Below are 21730 nucleotides of genomic sequence, written 5' to 3' on the forward strand. Positions count from 1 at the left end.
GACTTTGTTGACCGGTCAACAACTCAAGGTGGATGAGGTGGCAGCCAAAGGGACTTGAAGAGTTGGTTGATTGAACTAGATTCAATAGGATTGAGGGGGTTTGAATTTGCTATGGGGTTTAGAATAGATTTAACCCAACCTTAGAGTTGACTTGGTCAACTTTACTTGGGTTTGATTGACCAACATCCCAAAACATGGTTAGGCCATAATTAGAAGTTGGTTTGAAGCTTAAAATGGATTCAATGGATTAAATGGGTTAAAATAACCCATTTAGGCCTTAAAGGAGTTTTGAGTCAACCTAGGTTGACTGGGTCAACTAGGTTGACCCAAGAAGTGGGTTTGGGCTCAACAAGTTTAAAATGACATTTGGAGGCCGATAGAAGTAGTTCCATGGCTCAAAGAGGTCATTTGGGTCAAAACACATGTTTGGATCCTTAAAGGGCCTCTTAGGTCGAACATGTTGACTTGGTCAACCAGGTTGACCCAGGGGTTGGGAATGGGTCCAACAGGTTTGAAATGAAATTTGAAATTTGCTGGAAGTGGTTGCATTCAATTTGGAGGTCATTTGGTTTGAAATCACTATTTGAGCCACATAGGGGTGTTTTGGTCATTTTGGGCTCATGACCACCAGGGGCTGAAATGAGTCCAGAAAAATACAGTTTATTGATCAACATATCGGGATTAATGGTCTGGAAGTGACTAGAGGCTTTGGTGAAGGCTCTAAGGTCAGAATCTTCTATGTGACAGGTCCAGTGGCATAGACTGTAAATATTTAAAGGTTTTACAGCCTTTGGATTTCAATTTAGTTTCTGGGGTTAGAGACCTCAGAATGGGCTCAAATTGGGAGGGCTGCCTCCAGAGACATGCCCCATCAGTATGCAACTGACAGACTCTGAATCGGAGGTTATTTGACAGGGTTTTGAAGTGTTTGAAAAATCCCTGAAAAAAGCTTTCAGAACAAAGCCTTTAAACTTGGGATTTGAGTCTGGATTTCTGGATTTGAATTAGATTATGGATTTGATTGATTAAGTTTGAGTTATCCAAATCACTTATGATCATTTGGAGGATCATAAATGATAGGATAGGGTTGAAGCTTGATCAAAGGCATGATCAAGGTTTGAACTGAAGTTTGAATATTTAAACTGGACTGAAGTTTGGATTTTGATTGAGGCTTGAATTGAATTGGGATTTGGATTGGTCTTAGAATTTAGAGAGACTCTAAGATCTAAAATTTGGAAGTATTGTGGAATTTAAGAAAATCTTAGGGTCTGGATCTAGGAGAGTCTTAGGGTCTAGATCTATATGGAAGAATCCTAGAATCTAGAGTAGGGCCTAGGGTATGGAATCTAGAAGTCCTAGGATCTAGTTAGATCCTCAGGCTTGTAGTCTAGGAGAATCCTAGGTTCTAGATTGGTCTAGAATAATCCTAAGGATTAGATAGATCCTAGGATTTGGAGTTTAGATTGATGTAGGGTCAGGATTGATCTGGAATCTGGATGGGTCCCTAATGATCTCATACAAAAATGAGGTCAACAGGGATGTTGTAGGAGAATGAAATGGGCATACTTCCTCAATCTATCCACTACCACCAAGATCATTGTGAACTACTCTAATCTAGGTAGTCCATTTATGAAGTTCATGGATACCTCCTCCCACACCCGTCCTAGTAAAGCTAAAGGCTATAGTAATCCTCCTGAAAACATGGCCATGTACTTATTCCTCTGACAGATCTCACATATGACTACCATCTCCTCCATATCCTTGTGCATCCCCTTCCAATTCAACTCTGAGACAAGTCTCTTGTACGTCTTTTGCACCCCTGAATGACTCCCAACCGCACTCCCATGAAATTCCTGGAGTAGGTGTGGAATGTGGACTAATTTCCTAGGCTTCACAAACCTCTCTTAATATAGTACCCTATCCCCTTCTAGAGAATACCCTGGGTGACTATCCCCCTCCTTCAATAGATCCGTCCTAATCCTCCCCAACTCCTCTTCCCGAGCACTTCCCTCCTTAGTGGCCTCCCAATCTAGCATTACTGGGATCGACACTGTTATCGCCTGTAAATCACCCATGCATCTTAACAATGCATCTGCCGCCTTGCTCTCCATTCTTGGCCTATACTGTATTTCAAAATCATACCCCAATAACTTGGACAACCATCTTTGATGTTCCTCAGTCACCATCCTATGTTCCAACAAGTACTTTAGACTCAGATGATCTATCCTGACGATGAAGTGCCTGCCTAACTGGAAGGTTTTCCACTTCTGGATGGTTAACACAATTGCCATCAACTCCCTCTAATAGACTAATTTCAACATGGCCTTGGCTATCAAGACTAGGCTGAAATAGGCAATGGGTCGACAGCTCTGCATGAATACTGCTCCCAGTCCATATCCTGAGGCAATTGTCTCCACTATGAAGACTTGAGTGAAGTTTGGTAGGGACAAAATTGGTAGTGGCCATAGCCTTCTTCAAGCTCTCAAAAGCTGTTGTGGCCGCCTCTCCCTATAAGAAACCATCATTCTTCAATTGTTCTATCAGTGGTCATGTGATGGTGTTGTATCCATTCACAAACCTCCTGTAATATCCTTTCAATCCCAGGAATCCCCTCAACTCCTTAAGATTTTTGGGCACTGGCCATCTTAACATAGCTTCAATTTCAGTTTGATCTACCGCCACGCCCTCCTTAGAGACGATATGCCCCAAGTACTCCACATTGGCTTGGGCAAAGCAACATTTATTCAGATTGGCCCTCAATTGGTGCTCTTGTAACACCCATATCACTCTCCTCAAGTGCTCCCAGTGATCCTCCTCTGTCTTACTATAAATCAGGATATCATCAAAAAACACTAACACAAACCGCCTGAGGTAGGGTCTGAAGATCTTGCTAAGGGACTGAAAAGTGGTTGGGGCGTTAGTGAGGCCAAAATGCATCACTAGGAACTCATAATGCCCTTCATGGGTTTTGAAAGCAGTCTTTGACACATCCTCTCTTTTCATCCTGATATGGCAGTATCCTGACTTCAGATCTATCTTGGTGAAGATAATTGCCCCACTCAACTCATCCAGCAACTCATTTATCACTGGGTTAGGAAACTTATCTAGCACTATTTTCTTATTCACTGCCCTGTAGTCTACACAAGACCTCCAACTCCCATATTTCTTTCTAACCAGTAACACTGGGCTAGAAAAAGGGTTAACACTAGGTCTAATAATCCCTGCTTCCAGCATCTCTCTAATCAACTTTTCAATCTCATCCTTTTGAAATTGAGGATAGCGGTAGGGCCTAACACTAATGGGTGACCCACCATCCTTCAATGTGATGGCATGCTCCTGCTCTCTTGGTAGTGGCAATTCTTGAGGTGGCTGAAAAACCTCACTGAATTGCCGGATCTATGGTTGTACCCATAGATGTCAATGGCGCAAAATAGCGCGCGCCATGGAACACGGCGCGACGCACCTACGACGCTGTGTATAGCGCAATGCATACATTCAAAATGGCGAGTACTATTTGCGCCACATGCATGCCATGGCGCATGGCTCACGGCGCAAAATAACGTGCGCCATTATTTTAATTTTTTTTAATATAATTATAAATATTTTATATATATATTTTTAAGATAATATATTTTCTAATTTTTAAATATATTAAGAGTGTTAATATAAATATTAGATTGCATATTTTTATCTTCTTAATGATATTTGCTTTCATTTAAATATATTTGAGTTGTATGAAGATTGATTACTTATTGGACTTGAAATTGTTAGAGACAGGTTGAAGGATAATCGCATTGAAATTTATTGTATGAAGGCATATTTAATGGAGAACATGAAAGTTGAAGTAACTTTTTTTAGTAATGGACTTGATATGATTGTGATTGAAGTGATATCTTGATTGGACGTAATAATTTTCTTAGCATGTTAGTTAACTAGTAGATAATTTTTAGAATGTAGAAGGATATGATAGAATAGATAAACATTCCACAAAGTATAACAGGGTTATCTATTTAAATAAATTGCTTGGGTGATTGCTTGAGTAAATTGCTTGGATTGTTATTTATTTGTATTGTCATTGTTTGCTTATTATTATGATAGTTTGTCTTCCAGTTTAATGATATTTCAAATTCATGCTTATTATTTTATAATTCTTATATAATTTACACCATATTCAATATGGCGAGGGCTGCCATGCGCTATATGCCATGGCTCCAATGGGGAGTTTGCGCCATGGTGCGTCATTCGGCATTAACAAGTATGGTTGTACCGAAAGAGGAAACTCCCCTCCCTCATCCAGTCTTATCCCCTCCAACTTATGTAGCTCCACCAGATAACCTTCCCCCACCTCTTGTATGCTTCTCATCATGGTTTTAAGCGAAATCATGGCTTTAGAGAGCCCTACATCCCCTTTGATCACTACTCTTCTCCCCTCCACCACACATCCATCGTCAATGCCCCACAGTTGACCTAAGTGTCTCCCGGGGTCTGCATCCACTTCATCTCCAAAATGACATCAGTGCTCCTAAGCTCCAATGGGAGGAAATCCTCCCTCACCTAAACCCCCTGTATTGTAAAAGCCGAAATTTGCAAACGTAAGGCATCACACACATTTTGATGCACTACGACGAGATTTAAGTAAAAAATTCAAAGTTAACGAATTTCGACGGAAATAATTTTATAAAATTCTACGCAAAATTCTGATCAATTTGGTATATAGAACATATAGTTAATTTTGCTAAATTTTGGAGTTAAAATTAATAGAAGTCTCTTAATACCCAAACTACCCCTAGTCTTTTCTAAAGCGAATATGATTTGAGTGAGGGCAAAGAGGTCATTTTGGCAATCCCTATTTCCTTATGTAATAAGAGGCCGAAACCCCACTTCCCCATTCGCACGGTTCAGCCAAAACCGATGGAAAAAAGGAGAGGGCGGACGGGTGAGGCGCACGAGGGCTTCGGCGAGGCGGCTCTGGCGACGTTTTCTGGCGAATAAATTTGAGGGAAATTATAGAGGAAGGCCAGAGGAAGATTAAGGTATGTTTTAAATGAAGCAAATCCCTCTCTCTTGATTTTTTGAAGATAAAAATTAGGATTTTCCCCAGACTTATTTTTCTTTCAAAATTTCTTCACAAAGATATTTCTTAATGGTATTAGGAAGATAATTATGAAATTTAATTTAAGTTTTATGAAAATAATTGGTGATTTGAAAATTAGGGTTTTTCCTAATTTATGAATTTTAAGCAAACTTCTTTATGATTTTTATTTCATATAATGCTAGGAATGTTTTAAGGGTAGAAATTTAGGTTTTTAGCAAAAATTGTATTTTTCATGATTTTTAAATTAAATAAATCCGAAAATTTAAATTAAATTATGTAAATTTTCTTAAGTGTAGTAAGGATCGAATAATGAGAAGCGAAGAGTTTAGACAATTTGGAAATGATTAAAACTTTAAGGAATAATTATAATTGACACTTCTTTATATGTGATTGTTAGGTTGATCATTAAGAGGAGCGAAGCGTGTCAAAACGATACTATAAGAAAGTGTTGTACTTGTGTTAAGGTAGGTACTCATATTTATTGTAAAAACTTCATATATAATGCTTTGCTCTTTTTATTCAATGCAAACCTTTAAAATTTTCAAAGTTATGTAATTTATGAATTTTATTTTGCAAATGATATGTTAGTAAAGTCTTTTATTTCATGGTTTCATGATGTTATTAAGTTTTCATGTTATGATCTAATTCATGGTTTCATATTTAAAGCAAATGATTTATAAATCATGATATATTTTTTTTAATTAAAGCATATGATTGACTGAACATAGATTATAAGTTTATGATATGAAACTATGCATATTGATGTGGAGTGCCAAAATGGTAAAGGGGCTCATCAAAGTCAAATGGTAAATGGGTTCATCAGAGCCAAATGATAAAGGGGGCTCATTAGATCCAATGGTAAAGGAATGGTCAAATAAAAGCAAATGTGTACCTGATCAGCACAAACTCTATGGGTACCTCCGAGATGGGTGTTATAATAAATATTATGCATATTAAGGTTCATATATATGTTTTCTATGCATATTAAAGGTTTACGTTGGAGGAAAAGTGATGAAAAGATTCTTGTACATAAAGGTATTGAAATTATGCAATATTGACTGTTGTTTAAAATATTCATATGAAAAAGATATTTTATTGTGATTTTATATAAATTTTTATGAGAAATATGAATTGTCTGCTGAACAAGTAAGCACACCCCTTGTTATGGGATTCTTTTTTAGGAGAACCATCAAAGAATTGATGGCAGAAAGACAGTTTACTTACCGTCGTAGGACTGGACGGAGTCAGAATGACAGGTTTTTCTTTCAGTTTGTGTTTGGAGTGTGTAAGGCTTAGAATGTGTGTTTTTAAGAACTTTGAGTATTGATGTATTAGACTTGTTTAGTTTTTGATGTTATGGAAAACTTGTAAAAATGAATAACAGTATAAGTATAATTGTGGTTTAGTGGCTCTTTTCTGTCTTTTTGAAATGTACTTTATTATATGTTTATGTTCGATAAATGTTAATTTTTACTGCTTATCGTACGATATCTGTTCCCACCCCGTTAATTCGGGCTAAGCTGGGTCGGGTCGTGATATGTATAGACAACACTATTCCTTTACAAATCCCCTAGCCCATCTCTACCTTCCATGTACCCATCATTACTCCGAATCGTCCTGTATCCACCAATTTCACCCCCAATTGGTTCACAATCTGGTTGGAAATGAAATTGTGGGTAGCCCCACTGTTAACCAATACTACCACCTGCATATCTACAATTTCCTCTTTTACTTTTATGGTATGATTTGGGGTGAATCCTTCCACTAAGTTCAGAGATACCTCTGCCACATTCAGGTGTAGTTTGTCCTCCATCTCTTCCTCTACCTCGCCCTTACCTCCCTCAGTTCCATCATCATTACAGACGGTGAGAACCTGAAGAGTTCGGTCAGACTTATGCCGTGGAGTATACTTCTCATCACACTTGAAGCATAATCACTTCGCCCTCTTCTCCTGCATCTCCCTCTCCGTTAGTCTTTTGAAATTTCCCCCACTCCTTCCTCCTACAAGCTTCTTCTTGGTGGTATCACGAAAATCGCCTGCTGCAAGACCCTTGAGTGGTAGTCATTCTGTAAGAGCCTCCTGAACTGTTGCTCCTGGCTCCCCTCTCTAGATATTTCTGATCTTCCACCAATTGCACCAACTCCATTGTCTCTCCCAGGTCACAAGGCCTCATGACCCTCACCGCAGCCCTGATCTCGGATTTGAGTCCCTTCATGAAGTTTCCTTCCAACGCGTCTCTGATAGTCAACTATTCCTCCTACATTAGCCCATTGACAGTGAAATACCTCTCCACCTTGTAGATCCACCCATTTGCATCCTCCACTTAAAAAATTGGCATCTTCAGCTTTCTCACCTTCGGATCTTCCATGTTTCCCCGTATTCCTTCATAATATCCCCTTTCTCAAGTGCTTGGTTCTCCCCAAGTCTCCTGATCTTCCCTTGCACGCTTATCTTCAAACCCCTCTTTGGCTTTCCCTCTCCTTTCTTCAAAATCAGCACCCCTACTACCATAAGTTCCCTCTTTTTTCTTCCAACAAGCACCCCTTGGTTCATGCCCCCCATGACCACGTCTTTCTCCATTCCTTCCCCTTTCTCCTTCATGATCTCCACATCGTTTTCCCTCCTACGAAATTCACAATTCGTACTTCTTCCCACCAACCCCTTTGTCTCTGATGCTGCCATTTGAATTCGATTTTCCAATAGCTTCCTCACCATCGCATGAAGATCAAAAACTATCTTCCACGGATGAAACATTATCTTCTACGAATGAAATTTGATCTTCCACCGTTGCTTTCATTTGGCTCATCTCCCCTTCAAGGCGTTCCTCCAACGCATCTACCTTCTTGGCCGCTATCAATATCCGAAATTTTTGTAGGTTCAAAATTCTAGATATTGATACAAAATTCAGCAAGAAACCCTTCCTCCGGACAAAGAACAACCCCTAAAATTTCAGAAAATTTGCTCACAACAGCCCCAAAATCTGCTATGATACCAATTTGATAGGAAATACATTAATATTTCAAGAAAACCCAAACAAGATTGATGAAAACCAACGGGAGAAATAAAGCAAGATACAATTGATCCTCAATTCAAGAGAAGTATCATTCTCTCTCAATCCCTAGACGAATGTAGGGCCTAAGACACCAAGAACAAGAACTCTGAAATCAACCACAAAACAAACCATAACCCTAACCCTAAACATCTCCTCCTATTTAATACATAAATTCAAATACTTCATTCAAACTTTCCCTCCAACACCAGCAGCCCCTCCTTTATTGATTTTCCTAGTGGGTCCACTAGGAGATTAGGTGGCAATCCCAAGGGGCAGATTGGGCTTGGTCCTCCTCCTGCAAATGAGAATCAACCCATTGCTTTAGGCCGACTGGGCCAGTTCAGTAGAAACCAACCTAACATATTGGTGGATTTTCTTTGGTGAGATTAGGTAGTTATCTATTTTTTTTTTAATATTATTTACAAATCCTCTTAAACATTTGCTCTAAATTATTCACAACTATTCCTCCTATTCATATGCATCATTTAAGACCAATAAACAACCAATCAAATTTATAAAACCCTTATAAACACTTTCATATATAGCCATTAGCCAAAATAGGGAATATTTGGACCTAGTTTTATTCTTTATACTTCAACATCCTCTCAACTACACCAAACTCTACCATCAATTTCATATCACAAGTTCACATCCTAATCTAACATTCCACCAACATTTACAATCATTCATCTCACATGAAGGTCACTCTTTGAAGTAATCTTTCAAATCAAACCAAGTTAGACTAGTTTTAATATTTCTACTAATATATCCCCTCTAAACCCCTCATCATTCCATCATAAACTATAGAACACTTATGATGGGGACATCGGAGCATGGAAAGTTTATCAGAGGTGTGGTCGCCGATCTATGGCCACGATCGCGCCGATATATTTTTGAGTCCTCATTTGTACTTGTTTTTATTTATTTGTTTTAGTATTTATTTTAGTTGTTTTTTCCCTTTTCTACCCCTTAAGGGTTGTCATGTGTAAGCCAAAAGGACGAAGTCGTCTTTTATCTTTCGTCTATTGTATGAGGCTATATATAACCCTAATATTCTCTTCTGAAGGTTAATGAATGAATGATAAAATTTTCTGCATTGTGAGTTCTTGCGAGAGCTTGAGAGAGTTTGGAAGAGAAATCTATTGGAGAGTGAATCGTATCACCCACCAGCCTTGGAAGAGTTCAGGCTCGTGGCTGGTTCTTCGTATATCATCTTTCTCCTTTTCCATCACCCCTTTCCACCCCACGAACTACCCCACCCAAACCGTCGGGTCTTCAAAACCTCCACCGTCGGCCAACTCCCCATCCCACCACCGGCCTACTTCACCTTTCCCCTCCTCCACTTAGCCGCCGACCACCCTAAGTGGTTCCCTTTGATTGACTGACCCACTTAATCCCACCACCCCACCTAACCCTAATCCAAGCCTAGTCTAGCCGCCGACCCCTTGCTCCTCTTGCTCCCAAACATGCAAATTGCTTTATTACTTTCCTTTTCCATATGTTATCTTTTTGGAAGGTGATAATTTCCATCATTCCAAAATCAAATTTGAATTAGAAGAGGGATTGGGGAAATTAAATAAAGTTTAATGCTTTCCTCATTGGGATTCACTAAATATGATATAGGATTTAATTTCCAATGAGGAAAGCATTAAACCTTATTTAATTTCCCCAATCCCTCTTCCTATGCCCCCCCCCCCTTGGTTCTCTATGTAATTATTTCCAAAAGGCAAGCTTCTCTCTTGGAAACAATTCAAACCATATCTCCCTCTCTCTCCATTAATTCCCCTTTCCCCTTTTTGGAATTAAGTTTAAATTCCAATTCCCAAACCCCTCCAATTTAAATATGAAAATTAACTTCATATTTTAAACTTCTTTCCCTCTCAAACATAAACCCTAATATCAACGTTTGATTCTCCTTCTCCTTGGCCGAACCCCTTTCCCACCTTCTCTTTCAAATCATCTTCAAGTCTCTTGAGCTTGCTCTCTCTCAAGGATTGGAAGATCACAATCCTTCCATCTACATCTCTTCCCACACATGAATGGCCGATCCTAAACTCGACAATGGATTCGTCTACACCGAGCAAGGAAACGTCGACATTCTCCGGTCAACATTCTTCGACGTCAACCTGAAAGTAGACAACTCCACCGAAGAATATCTGGATCGCATCATCTTCACATTATCCGAAGCAATCGAAGAGCAACTTGCCAAAGTTCAATGGAAAATCACTTCCGGTTCTCGACAAGGGTGAACTTTTTCCCCCTATTCAAAGTATCTTCTAATCCTCTGCTCTTGTAGGTTATGATTCAAACACAAGGATTCATGCCAAGCTCTCTGCCTTTGCCTAGTAAACGTAGGATTTGAGTTTTGACTTTCTTTGTTTCTAATTTCATTGTTAATCTAAGGATTCTATTGAATAACTACTTAATTTGCTTCGTTTGAAATTCTGATTACTTTGATGATTCTAATTCTTAGCATGTGATTTAGCCTAAGCGTAGTTACCCCTCTTTAGTTTTCTATCATCATTTAGTGGCTAACAGTCTTAATTACCATTTGTTCTTATTCAAAAACATGCAAGTTCTTATCGCATTAATTGAAATCATATTTAGTTCTGCATCAACTTCTATAATTATTAAACTAAAGATCCATAGTCTTTTCTAGCCATTAATCACATAAAAAGGTTACCTACCCCCATCAATAAAATTTTTTGAATAATCATAACATGAATATTTTAATATATTGTGTTAAAACTAGGATATTCTCTGGAAGTGATGTGTTGTATAGCCTGGATATAGTGAAATGTGTGTAAGGGAGGCTGCACCGATGTCCACGTGCAATGCTAAATAAGGGTTCCAACATCATGGCAGATGTGGGCAAAAAAACTAGTCCATGAAACTAGAATTAGGATAAAAATTTGGAATATTAATTCTCTTAAGCATAAATTATGATTTGATACTAATATTTCTAAAAATCAATTTGGATTCATGCCGAGTAGGTCTACTAAAAGCTATACATTTGTTGAGAGGTTTGATGGAGAAGTATAGAGAGAGTAAAGAGGATCTATATATGATATTTATTGATTTAAAGAAAATATGTGATAAAGTACCAAGGGAAGTGCTCTGAAGAGTTCTAGAAAAAGAAAGAAATTAATAATGCTTATATTAAAGTTATTGAGGATATGTATACAAGAGCTATTACTTGTATTAAAATACAAAGTGATTTGACAAAATATTTTTCTATTCCAATTTCAATTGGATTATATCAAGGATCAGGTTTAAGTCCATATCTTTTTTGCTTTAGTCATGTAAGTTCTTACTATACATTTACAAGAGGATGTATACTGGTGTTTGCTTTTTGCTGATGATATTATTCTTGTTAATAAGACTAGAGAGGGAGTTTACGAAAAACTTGCTTATTGAGGTAAACCTTAGAGTCTAAAAGTTTTCATTTGAGTTAACCTAAAACGGAATACATAGAATGTAATTTAATAGTAATAGATTTAATGATGAGATTGTGAGATTGAGTGATCAAATCATTAAAAGAGTGCATGTTTTAAATATGTCGGGTCTATTGTTCAAAACAATGGTAAAATAGATAGGGATATTATTAATAAAATTTAAGTTGGATGGTTGAAGTGCAAGAATGCATCAGGTTTGTTCTATGATAGAGAATGCCCCTCAAACTTAAGGGAAAATTTTATAAGATGATGGTGAGATCTACAATACTTTATGGCACATAATGTTGGCCATTAAAAGAGAAGCATAAAGTTAAGTTAAATGTTGAAGAGTTGAGGATGTTCAGGTGGATGAGTGTCTTTACACTTAGAAACAGAATGTGAAACGGGTATACACGTGAAAAGGTTGGAGTAGCTCCAGTGAAAAATAAGATTAGAAAGAGTCGACTTAGATGGTTTGGTCATATAAAACATTAGCCTTCCTATGAACCGACTAAGAGAGTAAATGTATTAAATCTAGACTATTTTAAGAAAGGTAGAGGTAAATCTAAAAAGACTTAGTATAAATGATCATTTTTATTATATTTAAATTAAAAATTGACTCTAAATAAGACACCATAAAGAAAAATGATTCATATAGCCGACCCCACTAGGATTGTAAATGAGTGGAGTTAAGCTCGAGTCATACCTAACTTGAGCTCGACTCGGTGGCCAAATCCCAAGCTCGAACTCGATCTTGAGCTCATGTCGAGCTCAAAAGGTGAACTCAAGCTAGACTTGTGGTTAGCAAGGTGGGCTCGCAAGCTAGCTCATGACCGTAGGGACTTGACTGTCGTAGGAGAGAAAGAAGAAGGTGCGAGATGATGAGAAGAAGGATACATGTGAGGTGCGGACAAGATCGAAGGAGTCTTGCACTCAGAGAGAAGAAGAGAATTCTTTTAGGTACTAAAAGAGATGAGACTTGCTAGTCCTTTTTTGGAATTTATGTTGCAATTTTTGTATTTTTTTTTAAATAAGTTGTAGCTTTTATTACTTGCTTTAATTACTTTACAGCTTTATATTTCCCAAAAAAAACTTTACATCTTTATAGGTAAGAAGTTAATTAATGAATAATTAAAAAATAATAATACTAATAAAAAAATGAATAAATATATAATACGAGCCAGCTTGCGAGCTCGCAAGCCCCGTCAAGATCGAGCTAGAGTTTATGCTTGAGCGTGAGAGCTCGCGGCTTGATAAGCTCGGTTCGCGAGCTCATTGTCGAGCCGAGTTCGAGCCGACTTGACTCACTTACACCCCTATACACCACAGTGATATAAAGGCTTAATGTTTTTGTTATTGTTGTTATAACCATTCAGTTGATTGAATTTTAAGTTCAATCTTACCATTGTAAATAAGCAATCTAACTTTAATTTTTTCATTATATCATCATATATGCCAAAAAAAATTTTAAACTTTCATTTTCATAATTATTGTTAAAAACTTTGAATTTTCTTTCAAGATAATTTTCATGTCTTCAACCAGAATTAACTTTTAAGTGAATTAGTTCATCAATGTGACTGAAATTACTTCAAGTTCACGTGCATGGCCTTAATCAGTTTCCAATGTGTCAATTTGTGCCATATGTTAACGTCATCACATAGTTGTGTTGATTGTTCAACAATTTAGTTGATTGATTTTTAAAATGTTGTTTAAATTTCATCCCTTTTGCTACCTACTAAGTTACTTCGATAATTAGCCAGACTTATGCATAACATGGTGCGACAATCTTTCGCACTCTAATACCACCAATTTGATGTAGCATGATGGGGTTAGAATTTTGGATTACAACTAATATGATATTCAATATACTGCCATGTAAATAAAAATAGAGGATATTTCAATCAATTCAACAACCCAATTAATAAAAAGAAAATAGGCCATACTACAGTTTAAAACCAATTTTAAATGAAATGATAAAAATTATCTGAGAATTTCAGCAAGAAATTTGAAACAAATCAAATTTTCAGCATGCCACTTTTTTAACAAGATCAAGAAATTATATAGATGAAACATATGGAAAAAATGAAATTATATAAGAAGTTATTTGGTTTGTTGAAAAAGAAATGCAAAGTAAAAGAGATACATTTTAAAATAAATATAATACATTTGAAATATTTTATAGTTATTTTGTTGAGTTTAAAATAAATACATGAGATTACATTTTGTATATAGTTTGAAGTAAAATGAATTCAACATAAAGCTCAATGGAGGTGCCAGTGATGGCTATGACACTGATTGATGGCGGGTTGGTGGTCGACGAAGGTCGGTTGTGGCGTGGTGTAAGCAACGGTAGTTGTGACAATCGACAACAAGCGGAGGTGTCCGGTGGTGGTCGACAATAACTGATTGCGACGATAGTAGCTGGTGGTGGAAGCGGTAACTTGCGATGTATTCGATAGACCAATTTTGGAATACACAAAAAATAACCAAAGAGATGAGTTTCAAATTCATCTACATTTTACTTCAAATTTATTTTCCATCAAACTAGACACATTTTTAGAGGAAATTTGAAAGAAACTCAAGCAAGATTTGTATTCCACTAGATAATGAATAAATTAGCAAGATACACTTGATCCTCAATTCGAGAGGAGGATCGATCTCTCCCAAATCTCTGGCAATGCCAAGAGCCCAAAGAAAACCTAAATCTAAGAGATCATGATTACGTGCTACAGAATTCGTACGCGGACAAAAAAATAATTCGATATAATACGAATAAAACACTTAGAAAAAATTTGCAACGATCGATCAAGCAAACAGGCGAAATCCAATTTTTGAAAATATTTTAAAATCGATACCCAAAAACATTAAAACACTAAAATAGAAAAAACACTTACACAAATAAGCACAGTAAATAAAAAAAAATAGAAAACACATTAAAGACACATATCAAGTTGTAGAAAATTTAATTAAGATTTAGATCATCACACCAAGCCTATTCTTAATATGCTAAACGTATCAAAGGCTAGAGGTTTTATAAAAATATCTACATGTGATTTTTAGTAGAAACATGGTTCAATTCAATTTTTCTTTTGGATACATGATCCCTAATGAAATAATGTCTTTATGTTTATATGGGTTTATTTTCTAGGGAAGATATATTTTGGCAATATCGGAAATATTCTACTAATATCCAATCGCAATATAATTAAGACAACGAAAGTGAAATAGTCAAAAAAATAATTGGAACATTTAACTGACCAGATTTTAAAAAACCACATAATATTTCAAAATCAATTATATTGTAATAATTACAAACATTTATAGCTAAGATGCTTTCTTCACCACAACGCTCACTTAAAATTTGAAACACAACAATCAGATGTAATTTTCAGAGCATTTCCACATGTTGATTAAACAAGTACTACAAGAAAAATATTTCTTTAGTATATTATTAAACATATGCGAATAGAATCAAAATATAGATATCAAGAAGAGTTAATTTGCGGGTTAGTGATAGAAAAGTTATAATAAGTTCTGAGGAAAGTGATATTAGACTGATATTACTTTACAAAATCAACCTATTATAAAACACTTTGATATAATATAGTTTCCTAAAGATCTATAATTATTTTATGAGATTTTAATATCAAATAAAATACAAAGAGGCTGAATATTACTATTTCTGGAGTATAGCCATAATTCCCTATAGTTTTGTATTAGTGAGAAAAATTGAATCTCAAAGAGAATAAAGTCCTCATATGTGCCAATATACTTTGTGTTCAGGTACACTGGTAATCATGTGATTGGCAACGATGAGAAACTCAGCTGATAATTATTTAGGGTACATAGGAACAAAACAGCGTTAGTCCGGTGGTCGACGTAAGGCTCATGGTTGTGGCATATCGGGTGTACTGCTAGAGAACGGTAGTATGTGACCAATCGGGAGCGAGGACAATGGAGACTTAGGTACAAGATACAATCGGTAGTTTTTCCCAAAGTTTCTATAAAATATTTGTTCCTCTGTAGCATCAATATTATAATCCCCTAGCTAGTAACTGCAGAAACGATAACGTTTAGTAGGCTGGTGGTGGAAGCGGTAACTTCGCGATGTATTCAGATTAGACCAATGTTTTTGGAAACTTACACACAGAAAATATGTAAGAAATAATATTCCTCAAATATGTAGCTTATGAGTTTCAAATTTCATCTACATTTTACTTTCACATTTATAAATGTCTCTCCATCATAATAATAGACAACCTTTTATCTAGATCAGGGCCTACGCAAGTCTCAAAATATACTTTTACACTATGAAAAATATTATCTCTCCCAGCCTTACGAAGCTGCCCCTAAGTAAATAAAACCTAAGAAAGGTGACTTCATACACATATTACAAGGCTATGTTGACCAACCTCGAATGGGCTCATACACTATCTACCTTACTCTAAATATATCTGATTATTAGGATAAATCAACCACTTGTAGATCTTCTGAAAAAAGCGAAAACAGTGATGTGGGACTGCTGTCCACAGCTAGGAAAAAACTCACAAACTCTGCTGTTGACTTAACAAAAGGATTTTTTATTTTTGGTTAGAACCAATTAAAAGCAGATTGAATTATTCTAGATTGCGAAATTTCAAACATTAGATAACAGAAATATCATCAATTAAGCAGATTGTGTATTGTTTCCCAACTTACAAGAATAATGAACTCTCTATTAAAAAAAATTGGAGAGCAGATACACTTTGATAGCGCTGCACAATTCTCGCATTTTATACCAAAAGAGAGAATCTCTACGAGAGTCTCTCGCGACAGAAATTGGCCTCAACCTTCCTTGCCAATTCAAAATGAGGCCCCAATAGAAACGTGGCTAAACTCATTATTATTCATCCTCTAAAATTGTAATGCAGCCTTTTTAATTAAAACATGATTTGCCAGTATATTCTAAATTTTTTATTACATAACATTCATAAAACGCCTAGGCAAATTCTCAAACACATATATATTAAAAATGCTCTTGATAGCAATCACTAAAAAGAAGCGACACTATCTCAAATCCATTTGAATAAATTTCGTAAAACAAATCCTCTACACATAGAGCAATTCAAATACATATCACACACTCGTCATGAAATCTCAGGTTCAAAAAACGCGTTTCTACGCTAAACGAGGAGCTACGTGCACAAATCGTCTCTTCTCAGACAATGCAGTTTTCTTGAATCCGCGTGCAATCTAAGTTACTTATATCCCACGGAGAGCCACCAAGCGTGCGTTATTAGCAATCGCCTCCGTTCTCCGCTTGGCGAAATCTCGCGTTGTGGCGAATCACTGACAACGGTTCTAAAGGTCGTTTCTTTTTATTTTGAATTATCTTAAACTACTATAAGCTCTCCCTCACTAACCTATCCATCTGCATTGTTCACTCTAGAACCTGTGTATGGACTCAATTAATTCCCCGAATAATATTCACCTAACAAAATTAATTTGGTGATCTGGTGCTTCTTTATGCATTCTATACCTATAGAATCGAGGTAGACTAATGTCATCCATTTGCGTAATTGTAGGTGTTTGCTTTTAGTATTACATTCTGAGATGGGCTGCACGGTCTAGTCATTAAAGGATAAAAGGGCAAGAGAGCACTCGAATTTGACTCCTTTCTTCTCTTAATCTGACTCTCCTCACGCTCTGTTTCCTGATGTACACCCTTCACTAGGTTCACCCTTAAAATCAGAATTCCCCACTACGTGATATTAGGAATGCTTCTCCACTAGAAAATCTACTATTCTCTATGACTCCAATGGTGAGACCTTGATCGGTGAGTGTCCTAAGTCAGATAATTTAACCAAATCTAATATCTCAAATCTCTTGGAGTATTTCTATTTATCCTCTTCCAAATTTGGGCTCTTCCAAAATTTCTAGATTCATCAATAGCGAATATTATGGTCTCCTCAACTCCAAATCCATTTGATTAAATACTCCTATAAGATTTGTTCCAAACACTAGGAGTATCAAACGAAAAAATTTCCTTCTCTCTCATTTGGATCAAATTTCCTAAGATAGATTGTCCTATTATTATGTATGAACACCTTACACCAAAAAACTTACAAATGTGACAAATTTGAGTGATGGGTCTATTCTTCTCCCACTAGTGAAGAAAGCCCTCAGGAGGGTATTTTGGTTTAATTTTGACATACTTCTAACGCCTTTATGACCACCCCTTATTCTCTCTCCATCTACTAACCATGTAGTTTAAATATTGCTTCAACCCAAAAATTAGTCATTGAGAAGATAAGTTAAATAATCTCCCCAATTCTGCCTCAGACATTCTCGTCTGGTCTTGTCGCAGCCACGAAGGTTTCATAGCTAAACTCACTGTTCTCCTTATTCTTCACCACCACGTGACCCCATTCTATTGAGGATTCTAAGGATCGACAGTCAGTGACTCTATCCGGTGACTACTTCAAGATCGCGATGTATATATCTCTTTCATCCAAAATCTTCCTTTCGGATTATTCTCCTTGATTTTTCCAAATTCACCGTTCATGATCACTTTGATTGTAAAATTTTCATCGAACCTAGATGGTCTCTCTCATAGACCATCCCTCACTTATACATATAATATACCTTAGGCATTTCTTCTCCACCATACTCCCTCACAATATCCATATATTCACTCTTATGAATAATAGGAAATTTAACCCAATGAATTCTTAGAAAAGTTTCATCATTCATCCATCCACACACAATCACGTCCAAGTGAATCTTAGAAAAAACAAGATCATCTACAATACACACAAATTTGGCCGTTCCACCAACATCTTTCTCTACTCCCTGCTCATTACACAATCCCGGGGTTACACTCAAGAGAAGGTGATGCAATTAAATAAAAATTGTGTGAGGTCTAAAAGCCGGCCACGATCTATATATCATTAAGTGACATCATACTAGCGGTATACACTCAAAGAGGGACTTCACATATTTTTTCCTAATGACAGTAAGGGCATATGTCCATCAAGGTCCGGATTCCATCACATTTACAATAGAGTGCTCTTGAACACGATAGTGTTGGACCCACTACTGAGCAGTATACTGAACGCTATATGCCAAAACACCAGCGTGTTGCAACTCTCGCTCCTCCCTCCAGATTCTCCCACTTCGGCCTGCTCATCATGTCTTCTCTTTTCGTACAGGTGTTACTATATGAACTCGCAAGGAGAATAGACTATATGAGAGAGGTCTACCGATATGCGTCCTAACTTATGAATCACCAAAGTCCCTTAAGCACTTCTACAATAGCCTTAAAAGGCGGCCATGTAATTTACGTAACCTGAAATATCAACTAGTCAATATCTGATAAAGGCCAACATAAAACATCGCTTTTGATCCCTCTTCCTGATCCCAAAAATATCCTGCATCTCCTTCTCATCATGCTAGCCATGCTTGAATATAATTATATATCACCACCCAACTCGCTCCTCCTAGTCCTCTGGCTGTTCTCGCGGGAAAAAATTTACTCATTTTTAGTCTTTGGTGATCTCTCTAAGATGTAATACTGGTGGCGGCTTGTTAATATACAAGGCCCCTTGGGTGCTATAGAAGAGTGATCGTTGTCTGTAAGAGCTCATACTTTTAATAAATTATTGCATTCAAGCCATCTACAAGCCTGAGACAAGCAGTTTTTTCTCAGTCTCGAGAGAAGTAACGCCATTTGCTCATTTCTAGGCTTCTTCTTCAATCGAACGCGTGATATCTCTCCATATCAAATTTCGTCGTCACAGGCTCCAGCCTGCGCGCATGTTGCTCTAGTCCTTCTCGCGATAAACCCCTTACCTCCACTCTGCGCTGACTGCTAGTCGATTCGAATATTCTCTGGTATCAAAAGTCCTCCTTCAACTGTAGAGTTTCCCATCTATCTAAAGCTGACTCTGAAATGTTGATTACTCACTATCTGCTTTGTGAGCACCAAGCCTCAGCCTTCTCAAGCACCGGTACCAAATGCTCTCATTGACTGCCCGATATCTCTAATATGCACGACAGACTCACCCTACTTTATTAGCTCATATCAAGAGATGCTAATGAAGACATTGGATCCCATCAAGAAAGTCACTTCTTCATCCGTTCCCTCGTTCATATTGTCAAAAATAAAACTACGCTTACTATGAGTGAATAACCAAAATTCACTTCTCTGAAAGATCTATGCATCTTAGGTTTTTCACACTCTACTCAAGGAGATTTCGAATGGCTCCCTATTCCAAAGTACAAGTGTGGCACGCTATTAGTGACGCACAAATCATGCCCTCATAGATACCTAATAGCCAGAGCTCTTCTCTTCCAAGACTCTTTAGATTCGCGCGGAACATGGGGCTGTTCTTTCATAATTTCTTATCCAGATCTACGATACATACTCCCTTTGACCTTACAGCAGTATTAGATAATGATTCTTCTTATGCCTAGTCTAAATCGGCCTCTTTCCTACCCTTCATAAGAGAATCTGGGAAGAGACTTACTCTTCAGAACTTCCTCACCGTTGGTCTCCCTCCGTTTCCCTTTTGGGCGTTTTTCCTATTGGTTTATCTTCTCCAGAGAGCTTTTCATATCCTCAACTAAAAATGTATTTATTCCCCATTCTACTACGAATATAGCGGTAAATAGTGACGATACCTTTTCTCACAAAAAAGTTAATTGTCTTCTCCATTTTTCAATATTAATCCTTAAAATTTGTAAAGACTTTTTCCAATGAGACAGTAGGGATTGATTTTAATTTCATTATCGTTTTCGAGTCATCAAATACATCAAGTTAGTCAGTGTGATTATTATCTATCAATGTGCATTGATCATTCCTAAGGGGATTCATGTTCTCTTCTGCAGGGTTCTATCGAATTTCTTAAATTTAGACTAGGCAATGGCATCTCCGAATCAATTCTACTCTATTTGCCATTATAATTTCTTTCAGGAAACTTTTTAACAAGTTCATGATAGGTTCAAAGTCATAAACCTTCCTTGTATCTCATCTGGGGTATATATTCGAAATTCGGCCTACTTTTCAAGAATTCATTACCATCTCATTATAGGTCACAAGGTTTCATGCTTCGACATTATCCCATTCCATTCTTTCTCGGATTTGCTACTAATTTCCCCTCTGCGGGGAAATTCAGGTCCAAGGTCTCCCAACTAACGTATCTCGGAAATAGTCATCCGTTTTCCTCCCCTCTCCTCTCTCTTTCACTCTGTTCACATACAATCCTACCCATGCCTCCCTCATCGACGCTGAATCCTTTTGAATTATGCGGGAGGTGTGCACCTTTTAGGTCTCTGGACGATTCCACTGATTTATTATTTCTCTACAGCTTCCCTCTTTCAAATATTTGCTAGCACACACATTCGTATCTAGCTATGCAAAACTATCTTTTCAAAATATCCAGTGAGCCCCCTACTTGGCGATTGAAGTTCCACTTCACTCCATTAACGGACCTCCCACATATTACTCACGTGGGCTCTCCGGCCTTTTTAAGAATTGGACGCGTGCTATTTCAGTCTTCCTTAACTCCACATTTAACATCTCCTCTCTAGAAGATGTGTTCTAGAGGGGACATAAATCGTTTTCCTCCTCCAGGATCTCCACCTGCCGAACTTTCTCCTCCCCCTCTAAGGGGTTCGGGATTTCCTCCTCAAATGCCTCGTCCTCAATGCCTCAGGGTTGTGAAAGATCACTTTCTTCGACTCCTTCCACTTTTAGTGGCATGGGTTCTGTTCTGCCGTTTCTTTTTACCGTGATTCACCCCATTTAATCTTTTTCGCTTTACTTCACTCGGTTTTCTCCTCCGTTTACTTCCAATGTCGCCTGAATTGGTCTTCATTTCAAGTAATTTCTTCATCATCTCTTCCATCACGGCGAACTTTCCCTCCAACCTTTCATTGTTGGAGGTGATTTGATTTTGGAAATCGAAAAATCTTCCCTCCAAATCGGATTTCAATTGTCCGATTTCGCCTTCCAAAACTTCCATCTTCTTTCCGGCCATCGTTCTTTTAACGGATCCCAAAAAATCTTCTTCCGGAAACGATAAACTTGCTGAAATTTCAGAATTTCAGCCGCCGGTGGTCCCAAATCGACGCTCTGATACCAATTTGATAGGTAACACTTGTAGATC

At 37.3% G+C, this 21730-nt stretch overlaps 1 protein-coding gene across 1 annotated transcript in view; it reads right to left on the reverse strand.

The window, feature by feature from the left end:
* Positions 1 to 21730, reverse strand: part of LOC110110175 (putative 3,4-dihydroxy-2-butanone kinase) — a 48602-nt gene that overhangs the window by 11913 nt on the left and 14959 nt on the right. The window lies entirely within an intron of this gene.

The sequence above is a fragment of the Dendrobium catenatum genome, unplaced genomic scaffold (assembly GCF_001605985.2).
Source record: "Dendrobium catenatum unplaced genomic scaffold, ASM160598v2 fragScaff_scaffold_1035, whole genome shotgun sequence".
Taxonomy (NCBI): Eukaryota; Viridiplantae; Streptophyta; class Magnoliopsida; order Asparagales; family Orchidaceae; genus Dendrobium; species Dendrobium catenatum.